General features: G+C 38.5%; 1 protein-coding gene across 2 annotated transcripts in view; it reads right to left on the bottom strand.

Moving 5' to 3' along the window:
- The window catches only part of STXBP5L (syntaxin binding protein 5L), a 324,426-nt gene that overhangs the window by 25,904 nt on the left and 284,023 nt on the right, over positions 1-14,499 (bottom strand). The gene's annotated exons all lie outside the window — the stretch shown is intronic.

Below are 14,499 nucleotides of genomic sequence, written 5' to 3'. Positions count from 1 at the left end.
ACTTTCTTTTGCATAATGTAAATATACACCTGTATATATAAGTTTTGGAAGAACTTCAACTGCTTAGGGTTTAAAATATAGAACGGAAGCATTTTACTGCAAAGTTGAGAATGGTACATAAGAATATTGACTCTACAAGCCAGACTGCCTGGGCTCAAATCCCACTTCTACCACCTACTAGTTGTATACATTTTTGCAGACTTCATAGTTTAGTTTCCTCTTGATTGGGACTATTACTGTCTAACTCATGGAGCTTTTGTGATAACATTATTTGCCAGAAACTTCCTGGTATATGGTAAACTGAACAAAGATGAATTATTACTGTCATTTTTGTTTTGACATTATTACTGCCATTTTGAACTCCGTCTGTTCCACTAAAGTTGCTCAAGTCTAACACCAAATAGTACTGTTTATTTTAGAGCCTGTGAATTTATCTCTGTTCTAATTGAAAAATTTGGAACAATTGCACTAAAATAGTCTTAATGCTAACACATAGTATTTGAAACATCATCTCATAGATCAACAATATTCAGAATACACTTTATTTTTAATTTTTATTTTTACTACATTTTACTTTACAATACTGTATTGGTTTTGCCATACATTGACATGAATCTACCATGGGTGTACATGAGTTCCCAATCCTGAACCCCCCTCCCACCTCCCACCCCATATCATCTCTCTGGATCATCCCTGTGCACCAGCCTTAAATGTGCTTCTTTGGTTATTCAAAGGACAGAGTTAAACAGAAGAATTATGTTTAACGTTCATATTGGACATGGGAACTGGCACTCAGTATCCACTCCATTATAGCTTTTCTGTACTGAGGAATTTGAAAACTTAAAATACACATTCTCTGAATCCCCTTGTAGTTAGTGCAAAGATGAGAATTTGGTTTCACCATTTAAATACACTAATGTGTGTTACTATTTTTTTTTAATGAGTTAACATTTATTGAATACTTCAGTACTGGGCACTTTATACACATTACTGATTTGATCTTCACAACAACTATGCAAGGTAGGTGCTCTATCCTGATTTTGCAGATGAGGAAAATGAAGGTCAAAAAATGTTCAGAAAATTGTCTAATGTTACATAAGCAGTACTCATGGAGTCAGGATTCTAATCCAGATTTTTCTCACATAGTGTCTGTATGCTTAAAAACTAGGCCACTGGGTCAGCTAATATATTTGGTAAGGATTAGCAATTTTGATGATGTATTTAGGAGGGTTTAGGAGTAGCTTATATAACGTCCATTGAGCTCCTAGTCTCTTGGGACCAGTTGTCTTCCATGTTAACAGATTTCTCAGACAGAAAGGCATAAATATCACATGATAAGTTAGCTATGGGGAAGCAGAAGTCAAGAGTTCTGCCTCTCCTTCACTATTAAATCTAGTTTTATAAATAGGAAAAACACTTGAGGGCAACAGCCGGTACCAACAAAGACACAGAGTAAGTTAGAAAATGGCAATTACTTTAGGGATACAAACTGCAAATATAAGCCATGCTGATCTGGGCATATCAGTTAGGATATACCCAGGTGTGAAAGCTTGTTTTAGGGCTTATTTGAAGTAATTTGGGATGAGTTACAACCCTCTTCACACTCACTTATCTAGGTTCAAGAATACATGGCAGAACTCTGAAAATAGTAAAATTTGTTCACCTAGCCAGGACTCTTTGGACTTGCTAAGTGAAAGTGCCTGCCTATCTATTACTATCTTTTGGTGGCTGTTTTTTGTGAACATTGTTTCATTTGAGCTTATAATAGGGTAGTATCAATTATTAGATTACTCAACATGATGGTCTTTTTTTCCCTACCCCATGTATGGCCCAATTTTCCCCATCTTGTGGTTGACTCATGAGGTCTGACTGAGATTACCATATCTGGGCAGCTCAGAGTCTTTGGCCATATTTTTCTGTCTTCAATAGGGCTGATTAACTTAAAGGATTTTTTTTGTTGTTGCTTAAATTGGTTAATATAATAAAGTCAATTTGCTTAATATTTTTTTCTTAATACAGTAAATATTCAACACAGATATGAATACTATAAAACACTTATGAAGAAATTTGGTTATAGCCCAGACAGTCATTCTGAAAATTTATATTAAAGAAATGATACTAAATACAAAAACTTATATTGATAAAATTATTCACTGTAGTTTTAGTAAGAGATAAAAATTGGAAGCCAGCTATCCTTTACAATTCAGCATAAACTTATAAGTACATTGTGCTGTGTATCACATGCTGCTGCTGCTAAGTCATGTCAGTTGTGTTCGACTCTGTGTGACCCCATAGACGGCAGCCCACCAGGTTCCCCTGTCCCTGGGATTCTCCAGGCAAGAACACTGGAGTGGGTTGCCATTTCCTTCTCCAATGCATGAAAGTGAAAAGTGAAAGGGAAGTCGCTCAGTTGTGTCCGACTCTTCGCGACCCCGTGGACTGCAGCCTACCAGGCTCCTCCCATGGGATTTTCCAGGCAAGAGTACTGGAGTGGGGTGCCATTGCCTTCTCCAATGTATCACATAATAGAATATTATAGTCTTTAAAAATGTTTCTGAAATGCTTGTTGAATCTTATATCATGTGTTTCAGTTAGCTCTTTGCATACAGACCACTCCAAATGTTAATAAATGTAAACTAAAAATCATTTTGGGCTTCCTCGATGGCCAGCAGTAAAAAAATCCACCTGCAATGCAGGAGCTGCAGGTTCAATCCCTGGTTTGAGAAGATCCCCTGAGAAGGGCATGGCAAACCACTCCAACCCATCTGCCAATGTAGGAGACATAACAGACGTGGGTTTCATCCCTGGGTCAGGAAGATCCCCTGGAGGAGGGCATGGCAAACCACTCCAGTATTCTTGCCTGGAGAATCCCATGGACAGAGGAGCCTGGGAGGCTACAGTCCGTATGGTTGCAAAGAGTATATGACTGAAGCGACTTGGCATGCCCCACAATCATTTTATTATACTTACAGATTGTGACAGCAAGGAGTTAAACTAAGGCAAGGTAGGGATATTATTTCCATGATGTCTGGGGCATTAGTTAGGGATACTTGAATGACTGCGGGCCTGGAATCTTTAGCAGGCTTCTTTACCCACATGCCTGGGTTAGAATGACTCAAAGGTTGAACTCAGTTGGGACTGTCGGTGGTGACTTTGTTAGGAGGCTTGGGCTTCCTCATGGCATGGTGGCCTTTTTTACATAATGCATGGTGGGTTAGGGCCTCAAAAAGTTTGACAAGTGGTTTTGAAATGGAAGCAATCTTTCTGCTGCTTTGGTGTTACTGCAGTGGAGATTTTGCTTTATTTTTGAAAGCAACATTCCAGCATCCAGTTGCAAGCTTTTTGTATGTCAAGAGGCAGTTGTAGTAGAATCCTGATCTTATAAAAGTGTGGTCTTCAGTTCAACAGTTGATTGGTAGTAGTCTTCTGATTCTAACAGTAGCAAAGTTGTCTGCTTCCTTGATGTATCTGTTGATGGCCTTATTCAGAAAGTCATACGTGCAGGCCAACCTTAGGGTTGTCTCCAATCTTTCAGTGACTTGATAAAACACCTAGTTTCTTGTATTAAATCACTTTCTGCATAATATCACTAGAATGGTTTTTGTTTCCCAGTTGCTTTCTGATTACAATAATGTTTTAGCTCAGCTATAGTGCTCTATGCCATTTATAGAAAATTCAACATTTTAAAAACTTCAACCTTAGAGCAATCAGCAGATTAAAACAAATGGGAAACTGTACAAAAAGCTTTTCAAGTCTAAAAAAATTACAAGTTTTCTTTAAATTAGCTGATTCTCTTGTATCTCTAAATCAAGATTTGATTTAGTGTATATATTGTATAAAGTACAACAATGACTTACTGTTTCCAGTTTAAATTATTTTTAACATAGTCCTTGACAAAGTTTTATAGGAGTATGTAAATGAAGATTTAATTTTATACTTGGTACACTAGTCTAGTTAAACTTTTTACTATACCATACAATTCCTAGAAAATGAAAATTAGTATTATGCTTATGCCACAGGGGTGATTCTATGGTGAAATAAATGAACATAAGACTAAATCAAAATAAGCATTGGATTTTAAAACTCATGAAAATAAATGTAAAAAGACTTTAGCTTGGAATCTTTAGGAGTCTTTTTAAATGTAAAAAGACTCTGGCTTTTTACATAATATTGGCTATATAAAATATAGCTAATATCAAACAGTTGGTTAAAATATTTGAAAACTCACTTAACTTTACCTTTGCTTACTTTTATATTAATAGTTAAGAGGAAACTCTTCTTTCACTCCCTCCCTTCTTACTCATTAGTAAGTAATGAGTTGGTTGGAGGACAAGCTGGTTCATTGACTTAATGTTGTTTGCTTGATTAATTTTAAGTAGGAAAATAATTTATTACAGTATATTAGGCAGTTCACAATCTCAGGGAGAACCTGTGAGTTATACTCAGGTTTGCAGCCAAAAACAATACCCAGCCATACTGGAATTAGTTCCTTTTTAGATGATGCTGATGATGCAGGGGGCTATATACTATGAGCTGTGCTACTGCTGACCTGACCTAGTAGGGCATCTCTGCTATTATACTCATTAAAACTGAGTGTAGTTTTTACCTTTATTTCAGTTTTTGACTATCAGATAAGGAAATATCATTCTCTTTGTGCTGACACTTTTGAGGTTTTTATGCTCTTGAGGGCACTTTTCTGAAGAACTTTAAGCTGAAGACCCGAAGTGACTAAATCACAGACCTCCCTTGAAGTTAGTTTGATTTTTATTCCCAGTTTTAATCTGGCTCTTCTATAGCAAAGTTTTCATGACTGATTTTTTACATGTTTATATACTCATTCATGTTTACTCTCTGCAATCCAAAGTTTCAAAAAGGCTCTTTATTAATAATTTCCCTTTTGTTTTTTCAAGTTTAGTTTCTATTGCATTCATTTAAGTGAAGGTTTAAAAACTATTTGGGACCAAATTTCCAGTCTCTGAGAAAATTATCTCTTAATGACAATACTGCCTTAGGCTCTGTCACTTTTTAACCTGGAATAGCAAGTATTTTTAGATTTTTTAGCTTTAGTATAATTGCCATACGAAATTGTAAGAGATTTAAAGTGTACATTGTATAGATCTGGTATATATATACATTAGGGAAAATTCTCATAATCTATTTAACACACCCATCTCCTCACACATTTATTTTTGGTGAGAATACAAGTTCTATCCTATTAGAAGGGTTCTATTAGCAAATTTCAATTATATATTACAGTGTTATAAAAAATACTCACCCTATTTACATTAGGTCCTCTGACCTTATCTTACAGCTGAGAGTCTTTACCCTTTTATATACCTCTCCTATTATTCCCACTCACCAATCCCTGGCAACCACTATTCAACTGTCTGTTCTGAAGCTGACGTTTCTTTTTTGTAGAGTCAACATAAAAGTGATGCCATGCAGTATTCGCTTCTTCTCTGTAGCTTATTTCATGTCACATCATGTCTACCACATGGTCCACCATTTTTCTGGCAAATACCACACTTTCAACCTTTCTCGTGGCTGAATAACATTCCTCTGAGTGAGTGTATCTGCTTTATCAATTCCTGTGTTGATGGACACTTAGCTTGTTTCCTTATCTTGGCTATTATGAATAATGCTGAAGTAAACATCACAATGCAGGTATGCCTTAATAGACTGTTTTCATTTACATTGGATATATACCTAGAAGTAGAATTGCTGGATCATATGGTAGTTCTAATTTTTTGAGGAACTGCCAAATTGTTTCCATAGTGGCTGCACTAATTTGTGTACCAAGAGTGCACAAGGTTTTGGTTTTTTGCCTCTACATCTTCAGAAAAAAGATACTTATCCCATATTCTTGATAATCAGTTCAGTTCAGTCACTCAGTCATGTTCAACTCTTTGTGGCCCCATGGACTGCAGAACGCCAGGCATCCCTGTCCATCAGCAACTCCCAGATCTTGTTCAAACTCATGTTCATCAAGTCGATGATGCCATCCAACCATCTCATCCTCTGTCATCCTCATCTCCTCCCACCTTCAGTCTTTCCCAGCATCAGGGTCTTTCCCAACGAGTCAGTTCTTTGCATCAGGTGGCCAAAGTATTGGAGCTTCAGCTTCAGTATCAGTCCTTCCAAAGAACACCCAGGACTGATTTCATTTGGGATTAACTGGTTTGATCTTGCTGTGCAAGGGACTCTCAAGACTCTCAAGACTTTTGAACCACAGTTCAAAAACATCAATTCTTCAGTGCTCAGCTTTCATTATGGTCCAACTCTCACATCCATACATGACTACTGGAAAAACCATAGCTTTGACTAGACAGACCTTTGTCAGTAAAGTAGTATCTCTGCTTTTTAATACACTGTCCAGGGTGTCATAGCTTTTCTCCCAAGGAGCAAGCAACTTTTAGTTTCATGGCTGCAGTCACCATCTGCAGTGATTTTGGAGCCCAGAAAAATAATCTCTCACTGTTTGAGTTGTTTCCCTATCTATTTTCTATGAAGTGATGGGACTGGATGCCATGATCTTAGTTTTCTGAATGTTGGGTTTTAAGCCAGCTCTTTTGCTCTCCTCTTTTGCTTTTATCAAGAGGCTCTTTAGTTCTTCACTTTCTGCCATAAGAGTGGTGTCATCTGCATATCTGAGGTTATTGATATTTCTCCCAGCAATCTTGATTCCAGCTTGTGCTTCATCCAGCCAGGCGTTTTGCATGATATACTCTGTATAGAAGTTAAATAAGCAGGGTGAAAATATACAGCCTTGACGTACTCCTTTTCCTATTTGGAACCAGTCTGTTGTTCCATGTCCAGTTCTAACTTGTTTCCTGACCTGCATACAGATTTCTCAGGAGGCAGGTCAGATGGTCTGGTATTCCCATCTCTTGAAGAATTTTCCAGTTTGTTGTGATCCACACAGTCAAGGGCTTTAGTGTAGTCAATGAAGCAGGAGTAGATGTTTTTCTGGAATTCTCTTGCTTTTTCTATGATCCAATGGATGTTGGCAATTTGATCTCCAGTTCCTCTGCCTTTTCTAAATCCAACTTGAACATCCGGAAGTTCTCAGTTCACATGCAGTTGACACCTAGCTTGGAGAATTTTGAACATTACTTTGCTAGCGTGTGAGATGAGTGCAACTGTGGGGTAGTTTGAACATTCTTTGGCATTGCATTTCTTTGGGATTGGAATGAAAACTGACCTTTTCCAGTCCTGTGGCCACTGCTGAGTTTTCCAAATTTATTGGCATATTGAGTGCAGCACTTTCACAGCATCATCTTTTAAGATTGGAAATAGCTCAACTGGAATTCCATCACCTCCACTAGCTTTGTTTGTAGTGTTATTTCCTAAGGCCCACCCACTTGACTTTGCACTCCAGGATGTCCAGCTCTAGGTGAGTGATCATACCATTGTGGTTATGTGGGTCATTAAGACCTTTTTTGTATAGTTCTTCTGTGTATTCTTGCCACTTCTTAATCTCTTATGCTTCTGTTATGTCCATACCACTTCTGTCCTTTGTTGTGCCCATCTTTGCATGAAATGTTCCTTTGGTATTTCAGATTTTCTTGAAGAGATCTCTAGTCTTTCCCATTCTATTGTTTTCCTCTGTTTCTCTGCATTGATCGCTGAGGAAGGTTTTCTTGTCTCTCCTTGCTATTCTTTGGGACTCTGCTTTCAAAAGGGGAAAAAATCTTTCCATTTCTCTTTTGCCTTTTGTTTCTCTTCTTTTCTCAGGTATTTGTCAACTGACAATAGCTGTTCTTATTACAGTGTGGTGTGTTAGTTTCAAGTGTGCAGCAGAGTGGTACATGTATGTGTATATATACATAGGTTTTTCAGATTCTTCTCCCTTATGTTGTTGTTGTTCACTCACTATGTTGTGTCTGACTCTTTGCAACCCCGTGGACCCCAGCATGCCAAGTCTCCCTGTCCCTCACGATCTCCCAGTGTTTGCCCAAGTTCATATCCATTGAATCAGTGATGCTATCCAACCATCTCTTCCTCTGCCACCGTCTTCTCCTTTTGCCGTCAATCTTTTCCAGCATTAGGGTCTTTTCCAGTGAGTCAACTCTTTGCATCAGGTGGCCAAATTATTGGAGCTTCAGCCCCTCCAATGAGTATTCAGGGTTGATGTCCATTCAGATTGACTGGTTTGATCTCCTAGCTGTCCAAGGGACTCTCAATTATCTTCTCCAGCCCCCAAATTCAGAAGCATGAGTTTTTCAGTGCTCACCCTTCCTTGTTGTTATAGGTTATTACAAATATTGAGTGCAGTTCCCTGTGGTATACAGTAGGTCCTTTGTGGTTATCTATTTTATATATAGTGGTATATATCTGTTAATTTCCAATTTATTCCTCCCTTTTTTCCCCCTTTGGTAACCATAAGTTTGTTTGTATTCTGTGGGTCTGTTTCTGTTTTGTAAATAAGTTCATTTGTATCTTTTTTTTTTTTTATAGAAGTGGTATCATATGATGTTTCTCTTTGTCTGGCTTACTTTGCTTAGTATCATAATCTCTAGGTCCACATATTGCTGCAAATGGCATGACAGCTATTCTAAAATGTTCAGGATGACATCTCATTATGGTTTTGATTTGCATTTCTCTAATGATTAGTGCTGTTAAGCACCTTTTCGTGAACATGTTAGCCATTTCCATGTCATCTTCGGAAAAGTGTCTATTTGGTTCCTCTGCCCATTTTTAAAATCAGATTGTTTGATTTTTGTTGTTGAGTTCTATGACCTCTACATATTTTGATTATTAATCCCTTAGAAGATGCATGATTTACAGATATTCTCTCCCATCATGAAGGTTTCTGTTTCATTTGTTGATGGTTTCACTTGTACAGAAGCTTTTTTTAGTTTGTAGTTTATTTTTGGTTTTGTTGCCTTTACTTTAGGTATCAGATCCAAAAAAAAAAAAAAATATATTGCTAGGACTGATGTCAACAAGCATATTGCTTATGTTTTATTCTAGAAGTTTTAAGGTTTCAGGTCTTATGTTCAAGTCTTTAATCCATTTTGAGTTGCTTTTCTGTATGGTGTAAGATAGAAGTTAAGTTACATTCTTTAACTGTCCAGTTTCCCTAGCACCATTTATTGAAAAGAATACTTTCCTTATTGTATATTTTAGGCTTCTTGGTCATAAATCAGTTGGCCATATGTGCATGACTTCATTTCTGGGCTCTCTTTTCTGCTTCATTGATATGTTTGTTTTTGTGCCAATACCATATTGTTTTGACTGCTATAGCTTTATTATAAAGCTTTGAAACCAGGAAGTGTGATGCCTCTAGCTTTGTTCTTCCTACCCAAGATTGCTCTGACTATAAAGGAGTCTTCTGAAGTTCCATACAAACTTCAGAATTTTGTGTTCTATTTCTGTGAAAAATACCATTGGAATTTCCATAGGTGGTTACATTAAATCTGTATTGGACATTTCAAAATATTAATTCTTTCAATCCATTGGCATGGAATATCTTTTCATTTTTTGTCTTATTCAATTTCTTTCATATTTTATTTTCAGGGTACAGACCTTTTACCTCCTTGGAAAAATCTATTCCTGAATACTTTATTCTTTTAAGTGCAATTACAAATGGAACTGTGTTCTCAATTTCTCTAACCTTTGTTGTATAGAAACGCAACTGACTTTTACATATTGATTTTATACTTGAAATTTTGCTAAATTTGTTGATTAGTTTTAATGATTTTTGGTGGAGTGTGGTTTTCTATAAAGATGTCATCTGCAAATAGAGAATGTTTTCCTTCTTCCTTTTTTGGATGCCCTCTGTGTGTTTTTCTTGGAATTGCTCTTGCTAGAACTTCCAGTACTATATTCAGTGAAAGTAGTGAGAATGGGCATCTTTCCCTTGTTCCTGATCTTGGAGGAAAATCTTTTCACTTCTAAGCATTATGTTAGTTGTGGCCTTCTCAGTATATGGTCTTCATTATGTTTAGGCACATTCCCTCTAGGCTCCGTTGTTAATTTTTATTAAAAAGAGATATTGAGTTTTGTCAGATGATTTTCCTGAATCTATTAAGATTATATGGTTTTTTTCTTCATTTTGTTAATATGCTATATCACATTAATTTGCAGATGTCAAACCATCCTTTTATCCCTGGAATAAATTATACTTGATCATAAGATCCTCTTAAAGTACTGTTGAATTTAGTTTGATAGTATTTTGTTGCAGATTTTGTATCTATATTAGCCAGCGATATTGGCCTATTGTTTTCTTCTTTTGTAGTGTCCTTTCTGGTTTTGGTAATGGTAGTATTGCTCTTGTAAAATGGGTTTGAAAGTGTTCACTTCTCTTCTGTGCTGCCTGCCAATGCATGAGACATAGAGAGATGTGTGTTTGATCCCCGGGTCAGAAGATCCCCTGGAGAAGGAAATGGCAACCGACTCATGTACTCCTGCCTGGGGAACTCCATGGACAGAGAAGCCTGGTGGGTTAGAGTCCATAGCGTTGCAAAGGGTCGGACATGACTGAGGTGGCTGAGCGTGAGCATGAAACTACTGTCCTGTCGTAAGAGGTCATTAATACTTTTTCTGCTCCATCTAGCCTACTACTGAATGCCTCTATTAAATTCTTCTGTGAAGGTATGGTATTCTTCAGGTCTGTGATTTCTGTTTGAAAGTGAAAGTGTTAGTTGCTCAGTTGTGTCCTACTCCTTGGGGCTCCATGGACTGTAGCCTGCCAGGCTCCTCTGTCCATGGAATTCTTGAGGCAAGAATACTGGAGTGGATAGCCGTTCTCTTCTCCAGGGGAACTTTTCCACTCAGGGATTAAACTCGGATCTCCTGCATTGCAGGTGGATTCTTCACCATCTGAGCTACTTTCATATATTTTCTATCTCTTTGTTTAAATTCTCACTTTGTTCAGTGTGTTGTTCTCTTATTTTGAACACTTTATCAGGTTGTGTCACTTATCTCTGTTTCGCTATGGTCTATTTCTGGAGTTTTATCTTTTTGTTGCAGTTGTGTTCCCGTTTCTTCATTTTCCTACACTCTCTGTGTTGGTTTCTACACAATAGACAAAATAGTCATCTCCCCCAAGCTTGATGGAGTGGCCTTTTATAGGAGATGAACCTTATTATTCAGCCTAGCGTGAGCTCTTGGTAGTCTTTCAATTCTTTCTGATTGTCTGAGCTCCTTTTTTGTTCTTAGTGGCTCCCAGCATTTGAGAGTATGCCAAGACCTGTTTGGGCTTCCCTTGTGACTCAGCTGGTAAAGAATCTCCCTGCTACGTGGGAGACCTGGGTTCGATCCCTTGGTTGGGAAGATCACCTGGAGAAGAGAAAGGTCACCCATTCTGGCCTGGAGAATTCCATGGACTGGATAGTCCATGGGCTCACATAGAGTTGGACAAGCCTGAGCGACTTTCACTTTCACAAGACCCATTTCCATGTGGGTGTTATCTCATTCATCCAATATTTAGGCGTTAATAAGCTAGTTCTAGCTAGTTCTAGATATTAAGAGGTGGCAAGAATACACAGAAGAACTGTACAAAAAAGATCTTCATGACGTGGATAATCACGATGGTGTGATCACTCATCTAGAGCCAGACATCCTGGAATGTGAAGTCAAGTGGGCCTTAGAAAGCATCACTATGAACAAAGCTAGTGGAGGTGATGGAATTCCAGTTGAGCTATTTCAAATCCTGAAAGATGATGCTATGAAAGTGTGGCACTCAATATGCCAGCAAATTTGGAAAACTCAGCAGTGGCCACAGGACTGGAAAAGGTCCATTTTCATTCCAATCCCAAAGAAAGGCAATGCCAAAGAATGCTCAAAACTACCGCACAGTTGCACTCATCTCACACACTAGTAAAGTAATGCTCAAAATTCTCGAAGCCAGGCTTCAGCAATACGTGAACCATGAACTTCCTGATGTTCAAGCTGGCTTTAGAAAAGGCAGAGGAACCAGAGATCAAATTGCCAGCATCCACTGGATCATGGAAAAAGCAAGAGAGTTCCAGAAAAACATCGATTTCTGCTTTATTGACTATGCCAAAGCCTTTGACTGTGTGGATCACAATAAACTGTGGAAAATTCTGAGAGAGATGGGAATACCAGACCACCTAACCTGCCTCTTGAGAAACCTGTATGCAGGTCAGGAAGCAACAGTTAGAACTGGACATGGAACAACAGACTGGTTCCAAATAGGAAAAGGAGTACATCAAGGCTGTATATTGTCACCCTGCTTATTTAACTTATATGCAGAGTACATCATGAGAAACGCTGGACTGGAAGAAGCACAAGCTGGAATCAAGATTGCTGGGAGAAATATCAATCACCTCAGATATGCAGATGACATCACCCTTCTGGCAGAAAGTGAAGAGGAACTAAAAAGCCTCTTGATGAAAGTAAAAGAGGAGAGTCAAAAAGTTGGCTTAAAGCTCAACATTCAGAAAACGAAGATCATAGCATCTGGTCCCATCACTTCATGGCAAATAGATGGGGAAACAGTGGAAACAGTGTCAGACTTTATATTTTGGGCTCCAAAATCACTGCAGATGGTGACTGCAGCCATGAAATTAAAAGACGCTTACTCCTTGGAAAAAAAGTTATGACCAACCTAGATAGTATATTCAAAAGCAGAGACATTGCTTTTCCAACAAAGGTCCGTCTAGTCAAGGCTACGGGTTTTCCAGTGGTCATGTATGGATGTGAAAGCTGGACTGTGAAGAAGGCTGAGCGCTGAAGAATTGATGCTTTTGAACTGTGGTGCTGGAGAAGACTCCATTGGACTGCAAGGAGATCCAACCAGTCCATTCTGAAGGAGATCAGCCCTGGGATTTCTCTGGAAGGAATGATGCTAAAGCTGAAACTCCAGTACTTTAGCCACCTCATGCGAAGAGTTGACTCATTGGAAAAGACTTTGATGCTGGGAGGGATTGGGGGCAGGAGGAGAAGGGGATGACAGAGGATGAGATGGCTGGATGGCATCACTGACTCGATGGACATGAGTCTGAGTGAACTCCGGGAGATGGTGATGGACAGGGAGGCCTGGCGTGCTGCAAAGAGTCGGACACGACTGAGCAACTGAACTGAAGCTAATTCTGGACTTCTTCCAGAGGAAATTGCTTCATTTAGAGCTACAGATTTGGTGTATCAGGGAGGAGTTGAGTTCAGAAGTCTTCTATGTTGTCATCTTGGACCATTACTGTAAATAACAAAAAAATTATGACATTAAAATGCCAATATATCCTGACTGATCCTGAAGGAGCAAAGTGACACCTTACTTTGCACCATATAAGTAAGTGTTCACTTCAATCCACATATTAAGAGTGAGAAGGCGGGGGTGGAAACGTGTAGTCTGAGAAACAAGAAAGTTAGTCTAAACAGTCTCCAAAGAGATGAAATCTTGATTTGCTAAATTATTCACTGCTTAACAAAATGTTTTTATTCCTGAAATTTGCAAAACTGATGTCAAAGATATAATAATCATGTGGGTAAATTATCCCCCACTCCTAGTATGAACAAATTACCTAAACTTTGAAAAAGCTTATGGGTTTTTTGTTTCTTTGAAATATCTGTTGTAATTAACATTCAGTGAGTCAGTTCTTCATATTCTGAACTCCTTGTAAAACACTTACAAATCAATACATGCGGTCGCAATGGGTTGGACATGACTGAGTGACTAAACAGGGGCTTCCCTGGTGGTTTAGCAGTGAGGAACCCACCTGTCAATGCAGGAGACTTAAGCAACCTGGGTTTAATCCCTGGGTTGGGGAGGATCCCCTGGAGTAGGAAAAGACAACCTACTCCAGTATTCTTGCGTAGAGAATCCCATGGCAGAGGAGCCTGGCAGGCTACAGTCCATGGGATTGTAGAGTCAGACACAACTGAGCAACTAAACAGCAATGCTTCTGTGTCTGAATATTCCTTTTACAATGCGCTGTACATACAATAAATGTTTTCTAAGTCATGTGAAAACTTACAATGAATAATTTGAATCTGTTCCTTTTGAGGGGGGAAATCTACTAATATACTAAAATTATTTGGTTTAAAAATTGAGTTTTATTATTTTAGCAGTTCAGTTAAGTTGCTCAGTCATGTCTGACTCTTTGCAACCCCATGAACTGGAGCACGGCAGGATTCCCTGTCCATCACCAACTCCCAGAGCTTATTCAAACTCATGTCCATCAAGTTAGTGATGCCATGCAACTATCTCATCCTCTGTTGTCCCCTTCTCCTCCTGCCTTCAATCTTTCCCAGCATGAGGGTCTTTTCCAGTGAGTCAGTTCTTTGCATCAGGTGGCCAAATATTGGAGCTTCATGTTCAGCATCAGTCCTTCCAATGAATATTCATGACTGATTTCCTTTAGGATGAACTGGCTGAATCTCCTTGCAGTCCAAGGGACTCCCAGGAGTCTTCTCCAATACCACAGTTCAAAAGCATCAGTTCTTTGGTGCTCAGCTTTCTTTATGGTCCAATTCTCACATCTATACATGACTACTGGAAAAACCATAGCTTTCACTAGACAGACCTTTGCTGGC

Source organism: Ovis canadensis, chromosome 1 (genome assembly GCF_042477335.2).
Source record: "Ovis canadensis isolate MfBH-ARS-UI-01 breed Bighorn chromosome 1, ARS-UI_OviCan_v2, whole genome shotgun sequence".
NCBI lineage: Eukaryota > Metazoa > Chordata > Mammalia > Artiodactyla > Bovidae > Ovis > Ovis canadensis.
This window is presented reverse-complemented; position numbering and strand designations above follow the sequence as displayed.